We start from the raw sequence: 16600 nt of genomic DNA on the forward strand, positions 1-16600 counted from the left end.
GGTTGTCCATGATGACATGAGGCAGAAGCCAATAGCAAAGGACTACCTCAGCATCTGACATCTCAAAGAGGTTGACACGCTCCCTGGGTCAGCGACGGTGGACCCGGTTGCTTGTTTTGGAGGGTTGACGTCTGTTGCCCTCCTCTTCTAGCACCTTTTCCATGTCCATGAGTGGCTATATGTGAGAAAGATAGATAAAGGGTGCATATAAATACAACCTTTGTAGTCTGCGTGTACATTAAAGAGTTAAAACATACTTAGACCTACTAGTGGCATAGCCAGGGTCATTATATATCTGGGTTGGAAAAAATACAAAAAAACAGTACCTCAAATGTTCACATAAAACTTTTTTTTAAAACATTTGTTAAAAAGAAACAAAAAATAATGTTTATGTATGACAGGTGTGACAAAATGCCTGCTGAAACCCCATTTTGTTGTTTATATTTTCATGTGTGTTTTACTTTAAGGCTTATATAACCAAGGCCTTTCTAGAACGTTCTACACATATTTTCTTAGGGAAGTGGCTTTGGGCCTCTTGCACATGCTCAAGCTTTCTTATCAGTAACAAACCAATAGAAAGTCCAAGATCATGTTTATAAATTATACGCAAATGATTTTAGGGTCCTCGTCAATAAAAGCAAAGATGCTGCGACATAGCATTACTTCTGCTTGGAATGCTGCAGAATTGTCAAGCACCTGTTATTACCAGTTGTTATTCCTAGATTTCGAGTTTACGTGCCATTTGCTGTATGGAGAAAGGCGGGGTACTATAAAAATATGTGATTAAACATATCTACTGAACAATCTATTTTCAACAGATAAGTATTTTCTTATATTTACTTTTTGTACTAATTTAATCTTCTTTTGGTATTATATTTACTATTTTATATTAATTCTTTGCATTAAATAAACTATATACCTGTTAGACAACTTGAGTATCACGTGTTACTGATCCTTTGTACCCACGAACTCACAGTTTCCATCCGGGAACAGTATGCATGTTAATATATTGGTATACAATAGTAGAATATGTAGGCAAGCCTTGGCTAGATATGCACCAAAAAAAGCAATGCCAATGTACCCAAGCAGGAGATAAACTATTCAACAGGTACATAACATTTTATTACAGAGAAGCATTGAAAATGTGGTAGATTGCTATAGTATAAATGTATGAGCATACATTTTACTGCAATTACAATTTAAACCATTCACATTAGTATGCAGTGCATGACCTATATATACCCAGCCCCCCTGTGTATTCGAAAGTTCTGCTAGTGTTTGGAATATTTGGAGATTATGCAGGCCAATTTGTGCTGAAGAGGTATTTTTATATCTATCTGTCTGTCTGTCTGTCTGTCTGTATGTCTATCTATCTTTCTATCTATCTATCTATCCATCTATCTACATACATATATATCATCACCATCATCATCACCATTTATTTATATAGCGCCACTAATTCCGCAGCGCTGTACAGAGAACTCGCTCAAATCAGTCCCTGCCCCATTGGAGCTTACAGTCTAAATTCCCTAATAGACACACACACAGACTAGGGTCAATTTAGATAGCAGCCAATTAACCTATTAGTATGTTTTTGGAGTGTGGGAGGAAACCGGAGCACCCGTAGGAAAGCCACGCAAACACGGTGAGAACATACAAACTCCACACAGATAAGGTCATGGTTGGGAATTGAACTCATGACCCCAGTGCTGAAGGGCAGAAGTGCTAACCACTCCAAACCAAAGGCTGCAAAAACTACCACACTAAAGAGGTCAAGTGTCAGTGAGCTTTTATCAGAAAAAACTGAATGTAAACTCTTGACTTCTGACCCTCAGATGGAAAAATCTCTTGCAGCCCGCAAAGCAGACCTGAACAATAGTAAAAATGAAAGCCAATGTAATGCTAGAGCTTCAGCTCCCAAAAAGCCAGGGACCAGTCGTGTGATACGTCTGAAGAGACCATCTTTGAACCTGTCATCTGCAAATTAACTTCCATTATTGGAACCTACGTTCACTACAGCTTTTCCTAAATAACAACATAGTGGAGCCTGCTTCAAACTAATGTCAGTTATCACAGGAATTAATTTTTTAATTGAAAAAAAATATGCAATATTACTTTAATACTTGGTATTTATGCATAATAACTACATGAGATGCATGGATAACTGTTTGTTTGGTGGATGGTGCCCTCTTTAAGATACAATTGGCATCCTTTTTTTAGTGGATTGTAAGTAAAAAGAAAAATATGGACATAAGCCATTAAATATTGAGGACCTTATTTATTTCTTTACTGGCGTCTTGTACCTGACACTGACTCACAGTTGAGGGGACTTTGTGTGCCACTTTAATAACATAAATGGCAGCCTATAGACTATATAGACCTGTTAAAACAAAGTACAGGGCTGAAACATACCCCCATTAATGCTCAAAAGAGCAGAGCAGGGACCGCAAGCAGACATACTGTATTGTCAGGCACTTCTTTCCATATTGTTCTACGGGGCCTGATAATGTAAGGCTGATATATGTAGATAACATTAAGCAGCTAATGCAGGGTTTATTTAAATGACACACCTAACTAAATTATAGAAGTTGATACAGGTTCTGCCTCCCAACAAATGCCGTCTTCTCCACCCCTCAGTGCAAAACTGCAGTGTTGGTGACTACATTGGGCAGCGTGCGTCTTCCCTAAGAATATGAGGCCATTGCTCTCATAGCACTGTGCTCAGGGGATTTATAAGTGTGGCTTACAAACATTATACTCACATATATCTCACGCAAGACGCTGCAAAAACCTTAATTCATGCACTTATCATCTCCCGCATTGACTATTGCAATTCCCTCCTTACTGGCCTTCCCAAGAACAGATTCAAACCCCTACAATCTATTTTGCACGCTGCAGCAAGATTGATTTTCCTTGCAAATCGGTATTCTTCTGTTGAATCACTCTGTATGTCTCTATACTGGTTGCCTGTTTTCTAACAAATCCATTATAAAATACTCTTACTAACCTACAAGGCCATCAACAAAGCTGCACCAATATACATCTCCTCTCTTGTCACAAAATATCTCCCAACTCGGCAAACTCAGTTCTGCACAAGATATGCGTCTCTCATCCACACTCATTACATCCTCCCATTCCCGATTACAGGACTTTTTCCGGGCAGCACCCAATCTGGAATTATCTCCCTTGCACAATAAGATTCTCCTCTAGTCTACAAGCTTTCAAGTGTTCTCTGAAAACCCACCTCTTCAGACTAGCTTATAATATTCCTCAACACCCCTCTTAACCTCACTACATTACCTATTACCACCTGTTATACAACTACCCCTTGACCAACATTGTTGTGTGACAGGATCATTTAGCTTATGAGTCACTTTTACCTTTGCAGTCCGGCTGGGCCGACTGCAATTGTAGACCTAACCTCATGTGTCAAACTACCATTGTCCAATAGATTGAAAGCTTGCGAGCAGAGCCTTCTCACCTCTTTGTCTGTTTTACCCAGTTTGTTTATTAGTTTACTATGTTTGTCCCCAATTGTAAAGCGCTACAGAATATGTTGGCACTATATTAATAAATGATGATGATGATGATGATGAATGACGAATGATGAAATGAATGATAAATGATGAAATGAATGTGTCACGACTGAGTATAGCGTACCTGCTATCGTTGGCACTACCCGAAGAAAGGCGCGGAGTAAAATGTGCCCCTGGTGTTCACCAGGGACCCCCGCAAGGAGGTATGGACTTAGCTGCAGGAACACGCAGGTCGCGGACCTTCCACGAGTCAGATAGCGAGGCACGAGAGGAGTTGTCATACAGGCCGGTTTGGCAACGGTGCGGGCAAGGCAGGTAAACGAGGAGAATCCAAGGGGGTAGTGATGCAAGCCGGGTCAGTAGCGATCTGGTAGCGTAGTACAGAAGGGAAATACAAAAGGGTAGTCAAGGCAATCCGGGTCACAAGGGTCGCAGGCAAAACGGCAAATAATCTGGAGACAGGCAAAAGGTCGGGAGACAACAATCACAGGAACACTGGTACGCTGGAGGACAGGAAAGGACCTGAAACTCTGGCGCAGAAGGGGGGATCCAGAGAGGCTTAAATAGTGCTGCTAGCCAATGAGCCTCAGTGCCTGTAGTGCTGTCATAGTCCTAGCGCCGTAGCGCTTGTCATACATTAGCGCCATAGCGCTACCTACTTGCAACGGGAATGCTTTCTAACCTGTAGCCGGGCGGCCGAACGAAGGCGGAAGTGACGCGTCTGGTTGCTTGTGCGGAAGAACAGGCGGCCGCTGAGCGGCGCCTGACAGAATGATGAATGATAAATGATGAATGATGAAATGAATGATGAATGATGAATGATGAAATGAATGATGAATGATAAAATGAATGATGAATGATGAAATAAATGATGAATGATGAAAGGAATGATGAATGATGAATGATGAAATGAATGATAAATGATGAAATGAATGATGGATGATGAATGATATGATGAATGATGAAATGAATGAAGAGTGATGAATGATGAATGATGAAATGAATGATGAATGATAAATAATGAAATAATTGATGAATAATGAAATGAATAATGAGTGATGAATGATGTATGATGAAATGAATGATGAATAATGAAATGAATGATGAATGATGAAATGAATGATGATTGATGAATGATAAGATGAATGATGAATGATGAATGATGAAATGAATGTTGAATGATAAAATGAATGATGAAATCAATGATGAATGATTAATGATGAAAAAGAGATGAATGATGAAATGAATGATGAATGATGAAATGAATTATGAATGATGAATGATATGATAAATGATGATGTGAATGATGAGTGATGAATGATAAAATGAATGATGAGTGATGAATGATGAATGATGAAATGAATGACGAATAATGAAATGAATGATGATTTATGAATGATAAGATGAATGATGAATGATGAATGATAAAATGAATGATGAAATGAATGATGAATGATGAATGATATGATGAATGATGAAATGAATGACGAATGATGAATGATAAAGAGAATGATGAGTGATGAATGATGAATGATGAAATGAATGATGAATGATGAAATGAATGATGAATGATATGATAAATGATGAAATGAATGACGAATGATGAATGATGAAATGAATGATGAATAATGAAATGAATGATGAATGATGAAATGAATGATGATTGATGAATGATAAGATGAATGATGAATGATGAATGATGAAATGAATGATGAATGATAAAATGAATAATGAAATGAATGATGAATGATTAATGATGAAAGAGAGATGAATGATGAAAAGAATGATGAATGATGAAATGAATGATTAATGATGAAATGAATTATGAATGATGAATGATATGATAAATGATGATGTGAATGACGAGTGATGAATGATAAAATGAATGATAAGTGATGAATGATGATTGATGAAATGAATGATGAATAATAAAATGAATGATGAATGATGAAATGAATGATGATTTATGAATGATAAGATGAATGATGAATGATGAAATAATTGATGAATGATAAAATGAATGATGAATGATGAAATGAATGATGAATGATAAAATGAATGATGAAATGAATGACGAAATGAATGACGGATGATGAATGATGAAATGAATGATGAATGATGAAATGAATGATGCATAATATGTTGAATGATGAAATGAATGACGAATGATGAATGATGAAATGAATGATGAATAATGAAATGAATGATGAATGATGAAATGAATGATGATTTAAGAATGATAAGATGAATGATGAATGATGAAATGAATGATGAATGATAAAATGAATGATGAAATGAATGATGAATGATTAATGATGAAAGAGAGATGAATGATGAAATGAATGATGAATGATATGATGAATGATGAAATGAATGATGAAATGAATGATGAATGATGAATGATATGATGAATGATGAAATGAATGACGAGTGATGAATGATAAAATGAATGATGAGTGATGAATGATAAATGATGAAATGAATAATAAATGATGAAATGAATGATGAATGATGAATGATAAGATGAATGATGAAATGAATGATGAATAATGAAATGAATGATGAATGATGAAATGAATGATGATTGATGAATGATAAGATGAATGATGAATGATGAAATGAATGTTGAATGATAAAATGAATGATGAAATCAATGATGAATGATTAATGATGAAAAAGAGATGAATGATGAAATGAATGATGAATGATGAAATGAATTATGAATGATGAATGATATGATAAATGATGATGTGAATGATGAGTGATGAATGATAAAATGAATGATGAGTGATGAATGATGAAATGAATGACGAATAATGAAATGAATGATGAAATGAATGATGATTTATGAATGATAAGATGAATGATGAATGATGAATGATAAAATGAATGATGAAATGAATGATGAATGATGAATGATATGATGAATGATGAAATGAATGACGAATGATGAATGATAAAAAGAATGATGAGTGATGAATGATGAATGATGAAATGAATGATGAATGATGAAATGAATGATGAATGATGAAATGAATGATGAATGATATGATGAATGATGAAATGAATGACGAATGATGAATGATGAAATGAATGATGAATAATGAAATGAATGATGAATAATGAAATGAATGATGAATGATGAAATGAATGATGATTGATGAATGATGAAATGAATGATGAATGATAAAATGAATGATGAAATGAATGATGAATGATTAATGATTAAAGAGAAATGAATGATGAAATGAATGATGAATGATGAAATGAATGATGAATGATGAATGATATGATGAATGATGAAATGAATGACAAGTGATGAATGATAAAATGAATGATGAATGATGAAATGAATGATGAATGATGAAATTAATGATGAAATGAATGATGGATGATGAATGATATGATAAATGATGAAATGAATGACAAATGATAAATGATGAAATGATTGATGGATAATGAAATGAATGATGAATGATGAAAAGAATGATTGTTGAATGATAAGATGAATGGTGAATGATGAAATGAATGATGAATGATAAAATGAATGATGAAATGAATGATGAATGATTAATGATGAAAGAGAGATGAATGATGAAATGAATGATGAAATGAATAATGAATGATATGATGAATGATAAAATGAATGACGACTGATGAATGATAAAATGAATGATGAGTGATGAATGATGAAATGAAAGATGAATAATGAAATAAATGATGAATGATGAAATGAAGGATGATTGATGAATGGCAAGATGAATGATGAAATGAATGATGAATGATAAAATGAATAATGAAATGAATGATGAATGATGAATGATATGATGAATGATATGATGAATGATGAAATGAATGACGAATGATAAATGATGAAATGAATGATAATGTGATGAATGATGAATGATGAAATGAATGATGAATGATGAAATGAATGATGAATGATATGATGAATGATGAAATGAATGATGATTGATGATTGATGAATGATGAAATGAATGATGAATGATGAAATGAATGATAAATGATGATTGATGATTGAAGAATGATGAAATAAATGATGAAAGATGAAATGAATGATGAGTGATGAATGATGAAATGAATGATGAATGATGAAATGAATGATGAATGATGAAATAAATGATGAATGATGAAATGAATGATGAATGATGAAAGGAATGATGAATAATGAATGATGAAATGAATGATGAATGATGAAATAAATAATGAATGATGGATGATGAATGATGAAATGAATGATGAATGATGAAATGAATGATGAATGATGAATATTGAAATGAATGATGAATGATGAATGATGAAATGAATGATGAATAATAAAATGAATGATGAATGATGAAATGAATGATGATTGATGAATGATAAGATGATTGATGAATGATGAAATGAATGATGAATGATAAAATGAATGATGAAATGAATGATGAATGATTAATGATGAAAGAGAGATGAATGAATTATGAATGATGAATGATGAAATGAATTATGAATGATGAATGATATAATATGTGATGATGTGAATGACGAGTGATGAATGATAAAATGAATGATGAGTGATGAATGATGAATGATGAAATGAATGATGAATAATGAAATGAATGATGAATGATGAAATGAATGATGATTTATGAATGATAAGATGAATGATGAATGATGAAATGAATGACAAATGATGAATGATGAAATGAATGATGATTGATGAATTATGAAATGAATGATGAATGATGAATGATATGATAAATGATGAAATGAATGACAAATGATGAATGATGAAATGAATGATGAATAATGAAATAAATGATGAATGATGAAATGAATGATGATTGATGAATGATAGGATGAATGATGAATGATGAAATGAATGATGAATGATAAAATGAATGATGAAATGAATGATTAATGATGAAAGAGAGATGAATGATGAAATGAATGATGAATGATAAAATGAATGATGAATGATGAAATGAATTATGAATGATGAATGATATGATAAATGATGATGTGAATGACGAGTGATGAATGATAAAATGAATGATGAGTGCTGAATAATGAAATGAATGATGAATAATAAAATGAATGATGAATGATGAAATGAATGATGATTTATGAATAATAAGATGAATGATGAATGATGAAATGAATGATGAATGATAAAATGAATGATGAATGATGAAATGAATGATGAATGATAAAATGAATGATGAAATGAATGATGAATGATGAATGATGAAATGAATGATGAATGATGAAATTAATGATGCATGATATGATGAATGATGAAATGAATGACGATTGATGAAATGAATGATGATTTAAGAATGATAAGATGAATGATGAATGATGAAATGAATGATGAATGATGAAATGAATGATGAATGATGAATATTGAAATGAATGATGAATGATGAATGATGAAATGAATGATGAATAATAAAATGAATGATGAATGATGAAATGAATGATGATTGATGAATGATAAGATGATTGATGAATGATGAAATGAATGATGAATGATAAAATGAAGGATGAAATGAATGATGAATGATTAATGATGAAAGAGAGATGAATGAATTATGAATGATGAATGATGAAATGAATTATGAATGATGAATGATATAATATGTGATGATGTGAATGACGAGTGATGAATGATAAAATGAATGATGAGTGATGAATGATGAATGATGAAATGAATGATGAATAATGAAATGAATGATGAATGATGAAATGAATGATGATTTATGAATGATAAGATGAATGATGAATGATGAAATGAATGATAAAATGAATGATATGATGAATGATATGATGAATGATGAAATGAATGACAAATGATGAATGATGAAATGAATGATGATTGATGAATTATGAAATGAATGATGAATGATGAATGATATGATAAATGATGAAATGAATGACAAATGATGAATGATGAAATGAATGATGAATAATGAAATAAATGATGAATGATGAAATGAATGATGATTGATGAATGATAGGATGAATGATGAATGATGAAATGAATGATGAATGATAAAATGAATGATGAAATGAATGATTAATGATGAAAGAGAGATGAATGATGAAATGAATGATGAATGATAAAATGAATGATGAATGATGAAATGAATGATGATTGATGAATTATGAAATGAATGATGAATGATGAATGATATGATAAATGATAAAATGAATGATGAGTGCTGAATAATGAAATGAATGATGAATAATAAAATGAATGATGAATGATGAAATGAATGATGATTTATGAATAATAAGATGAATGATGAATGATGAAATGAATGATGAATGATAAAATGAATGATGAATGATGAAATGAATGATGAATGATAAAATGAATGATGAAATGAATGATGAATGATGAATGATGAAATGAATGATGAATGATGAAATTAATGATGCATGATATGATGAATGATGAAATGAATGACGAATGATGAAATGAATGATGATTTAAGAATGATAAGATGAATGATGAATGATTAAATGAATGATGAATGATAAAATGAATGATGAAATAAATGATGAATGATTAATGATGAAAGAGAGATGAATGATGAAATGAATAATGAATGATGAAATGAATGATGAATGATGAATGATATGATGAATGATGAAATGAATGACGAGTGATGAATGATAAAATGAATGATGAGTAATGAATGATGAATGATGAAATCAATAATGAATAATGAAATGAATGATGAATGATGAATGATATGATGAATGATGAAATGAATGATGAATGATGAAATGAATGATGAATGATGAAATGAATGATTGATTAATGATAAGATGAGTGATGAATGATGAATGATGAAATGAATGACGAATGATGAATGATGAAATGAATGATGAATAATGAAATGAATGATGAATGATGAAATGAATGATTGATGAATGATAAGATGAATGATGGATGATGAATGATGAAATGAATGATAAATAATAAAATGAATGATGAAATGAATGATGAATGATGAAATGAATGATGAATAATGAATGATATGATGAATGATGAAATGAATGACGAGTGATGAATGATAAAATGAATGATGAGTGATGAATGATGAATGATGAAATGAAAGATGAATAATGAAATAAATGATGAATGATGAAATTAATGATGATTGATGAATGATAAGATGAATGAAGAATGATGAATAATGAAATGAATGATGAATGATAAAATGAATGATGAAATGAATGATGAATGATATGATGAATGATGAAATGAATGACGAATGATGAATGATGAAATGAAAGATGAAATGAATGATGAAATGAATGATGAATGATGAAATGAATGATGAATGATATCATGAATGACGAATGATGAATGATGAAATGAATGATGAGTGATGAATGATGAAATGAATGATGAAATTAATGATGAGTGATGATTGATGAATGATGAAATGAATGATGAATGATGAAATGAATGATGAATGATGATTGATGATTGAAGAATGATGAAATGAATGGTGAATGATGAAATGAATGATGAGTGATGAATGATGAATGATGAAATGAATGATGAAATGAATGATGAATGATGAAATGAATGATGAATGATGAAAGGAATGATGAATGATGAATGATGAAATGAATAATGAATGATGGATGATGAATGATATGATGAATGATGAAATGAATGATGAAGGATGAATGATGATTGATGATTGAAGAAATGAATGATGAATGATGAAATGAATGATGAGTGATGAATGATAAATGATGAAATGAATGATGAATGATGAAATGAATGATGAATGATGAAAGGAATGATGAATGATGAAATGAATGATGAAATGAATAATGAATGATGAATGATGAATGATGGATGATGAATGATATGATAAATGATGAAATGAATGATGAATGATGAAATGAATGATGAATGATGAATAATGAAATGAATGATGAATGATGTATGATGAAATGAATGATGAATAATAAAATGAATGATAAATGATAAAATGAATGATGATTGATGAATGATAAGATGAAGGATGAATGATGAATGATAAAATGAATGATGATTGATGAAATGAATGATGAATGATAAAATGAATGATGAATGATAAAATGAATGATGAAATGAATGATGAATGATGAAATGAATGATGAATGATGAAATTAATGATGCATGATATGATGAATGATGAAATGAATGACGAATGATGAAATGAATGATGATTTAAGAATGATAAGATGAATGATGAATGATTAAATGAATGATGAATGATAAAATGAATGAAGAAATAAATGATGAATGATTAATGATGAAAGAGAGATGAATGATGAAATGAATAATGAATGATGAGATGAATGATGAATGATATGATGAATGATGAAATGAATGACGAGTGATGAATGATAAAATGAATGATGAGTGATGAATGATGAATGATGAAATCAATAATGAATAATGAAATGAATGATGAATGATGAATGATATGATGAATGATGAAATGAATGATGAAATGAATGATGAATGATGAAATGAATGATGAATGATGAAATGAATGATTGATTAATGATAAGATGAGTGATGAATGATGAATGATGAAATGAATGACGAATGATGAAATGAATGATGAATAATGAAATGAATGATGAATGATGAAATGAATGATTGATGAATGATAAGATGAATGATGGATGATGAATGATGAAATGAATGATAAATAATTAAATGAATGATGAAATGAATGATGAATGATGAAATGAATGATGAATAATGAATGATATGATGAATGATGAAATGAATGACGAGTGATGAATGATAAAATGAATGATGAGTGATGAATGATGAATGATGAAATGAAAGATGAATAATGAAATAAATGATGAATGATGAAATTAATGATGATTGATGAATGATAAGATGAATGAAGAATGATGAATGATGAAATGAATGATGAATGATAAAATGAATGATGAAATGAATGATGAATGATATGATGAATGATGAAATGAATGACGAATGATGAATGATGAAATGAAAGATGAAATGAATGATGAAATGAATGATGAATGATGAAATGAATGATGAAATGAATGATGAATGATATCATGAATGACGAATGATGAATGATGAAATGAATGATGAGTGATGAATGATGAAATGAATGATGAAATTAATGATGAGTGATGATTGATGAATGATGAAATGAATGATGAATGATGAAATGAATGATGATTGATGATTGAAGAATGATGAAATGAATGATGAATGATGAAATGAATGATGAGTGATGAATGATGAATGATGAAATGAATGATGAATGATGAAATGAATGATGAATGATGAAAGGAATGATGAATGATGAAATGAATAATGAATGATGGATGATGAATGATATGATGAATGATGAAATGAATGATGAAGGATGAATGATGATTGATGATTGAAGAATGAAGAAATGAATGATGAATGATGAAATGAATGATGAGTGATGAATGATAAATGATGAAATGAATGATGAATGATGAAAGGAATGATGAATGATGAAATGAATGATGAAATGAATAATGAATGATGAATGATGAATGATGGATGATGAATGATATGATAAATGATGAAATGAATGATGAATGATGAAATGAATGATGAATGATGAATAATGAAATGAATGATGAATGATGTATGATGAAATGAATGATGAATAATAAAATGAATGATAAATGATAAAATGAATGATGATTGATGAATGATAAGATGAAGGATGAATGATGAATGATAAAATGAATGATGAAATGAATGATAAAATGAATGATGAAATGAATGATGAATGATTAATGATGAAAGAGAGATGAATGATGAAATGAATGATGAATGATGAAATGAATTATGAATGATGAATGATATAATAAATGATGATGTGAATGACGAGTGATGAATGATAAAATGAATGATGAGTGATGAATGATGAAATGAATGATGAATAATGAAATGAATGATGAATGATGAAATGAATGATGATTTATGAATGATAAGATGAATGATGAATGATGAAATGAATGATGAATGATAAAATGAATAATATGATGAATGATGAAATGAATGACAAATGATGAATGATGAAATGCATGATGATTGATGAATGATGAAATGAATGATGAATGATGAATGATATGATAAATGATGAAATGAATGACGAATGATGAATGATGAAATGAATGATGAATAATGAAATGCATGATGAATGATGAAATGAATGATGATTGATGAATGATAAGATGAATGATGAATGATGAATGATGAAATGAATGATGAATGATAAAATGAATAATGAAATAAATGATGAATGATTAATGATGAAAGAGAGATGAATGATGAAAAGAATGATGAATGATGAAATGAATGATTAATGATGAAATGAATGATGAAATAAATGATGAATGATTAATGATGAAAGAGAGATGAATGATGAAATGAATAATGAATGAATAATGAATGATGAAATGAATGATGAATGATGAATGATATGATGAATGATGAAATGAATGACGAGTGATGAATGATAAAATGAATGATGAGTGATGAATGATGAATGATGAAATCAATAATGAATAATGAAATGAATGATGAATGATGAATGATATGATGAATGATGAAATGAATGATGAAATGAATGATGAATGATGAAATGAATGATGAATGATGAAATGAATGATTGATTAATGATAAGATGAGTGATGAATGATGAATGATGAAATGAATGACGAATGATGAATGATGAAATGAATGATGAATAAAGAAATGAATGATGAATGATGAAATGAATGATTGATGAATGATAAGATGAATGATGGATGATGAATGATGAAATGAATGATAAATAATAAAATGAATGATGAAATGAATGATGAATGATGAAATGAATGATATGATGAATGATGAAATGAATGAGGAGTGATGAATGATAAAATGAATGATGAGTGATGAATGATGAATGATGAAATGAAAGATGAATAATGAAATAAATGATGAATGATGAAATCAATGATGATTGATGAATGATAAGATGAATGAAGAATGATGAATGATGAAATGAATGATGAATGATAAAATGAATGATGAAATGAATGATGAATGATATGATGAATGATGAAATGAATGACGAATGATGAATGATGAAATGAATGATGAGTGATGAATGATGAAATGAATGATGAAATTAATGATGAGTGATGATTGATGAATGAAGAAATGAATGATGAATGATGAAATGAATGATGAATGATGATTGATGATTGAAGAATGATGAAATGAATGATGAATGATGAAATGAATGATTAGTGATGAATGATGAATGATGAAATGAATGATGAAATGAATGATGAATGATGAAATGAATGATGAATGATGAAAGGAATGATGAATGATGAATGATGAATGATGAAATGAATAATGAATGATGGATGATGAATGATATGATGAATGATGAAATGAATGATGAAGGATGAATGATGATTGATGATTGAAGAATGAAGAAATGAATGATGAATGATGAAATGAATGATGAGTGATGAATGATAAATGATGAAATGAATGATGAATGATGAAATGAATGATGAATGATGAAAGGAATGATGAATGATGAAAGGAATGATGAATGATGAAATGAATGATGAATGATGAAATGAATGATGAAATGAATAATGAATGATGAATGATGAATGATGGATGATGAATGATATGATAAATGATGAAATGAATGATGAATGATGAAATGAATGATGAATGATGAATAATGAAATGAATGATGAATGATGTATGATGAAATGAATGATGAATAATAAAATGAATGATAAATGATAAAATGAATGATGATTGATGAATGATAAGATGAATGATGAATGATAAAATGAATGATGAAATGAATGATAAAATGAATGATGAAATGAATGATGAATGATTAATGATGAAAGAGAGATGAATGATGAAATGAATGATAAATGATGAAATGAATTATGAATGATGAATGATATAATAAATGATGATGTGAATGACGAGTGATGAATGATAAAATGAATGATGAGTGATGAATGATGAAATGAATGATGAATAATGAAATGAATGATGAATGATGAAATGAATGATGATTTATGAATGATAAGATGAATGATGAATGATGAATGATGAAATGAATGATGAATGATAAAATGAATAATCTGATGAATGATGAAATGAATGACAAATGATGAATGATGAAATGCATGATGATTGATGAATGATGAAATGAATGATGAATGATGAATGATATGATAAATGATGAAATGAATGACGAATGATGAATGATGAAATTAATGATGAATAATGAAATGAATGATGAATGATGAAATGAATGATGATTGATGAATGATAAGATGAATGATGAATGATGAATGATGAAATGAATGATGAATGATAAAATGAATAATGAAATGAATGATGAATGATTAATGATGAAAGAGAGATGAATGATGAAAAGAATGATGAATGATGAAATGAATGATTAATGATGAAATTAATTATGAATGATGAATGATATGATAAATGATGATGTGAATGACGAGTGATGAATGATAAAATGAATGATAAGTGATGAATGATGATTGATGAAATGAATGATGAATAATAAAATGAATGATGAATGATGAAATGAATGATGATTTATGAATGATAAGATGAATGATGAATGATGAAATAATTGATGAATGATAAAATGAATGATGAATGATGAAATGAATGATGAATGATAAAATGAATGATGAAATGAATGACGAAATGAATGACGGATGATGAATGATGAAATGAATGATGAATGATGAAATGAATGATGCATAATATGATGAATGATGAAATGAATGACGAATGATGAATGATGAAATGAATGATGAATAATGAAATGAATGATGAATGATGAAATGAATGATGATTTAAGAATGATAAGATGAATGATGAATGATGAAATGAATGATGAATGATAAAATGAATGATGAAATGAATGATGAATGATTAATGATGAAAG

This window comes from Mixophyes fleayi, chromosome 2, assembly GCF_038048845.1.
Source record: "Mixophyes fleayi isolate aMixFle1 chromosome 2, aMixFle1.hap1, whole genome shotgun sequence".
NCBI lineage: Eukaryota > Metazoa > Chordata > Amphibia > Anura > Limnodynastidae > Mixophyes > Mixophyes fleayi.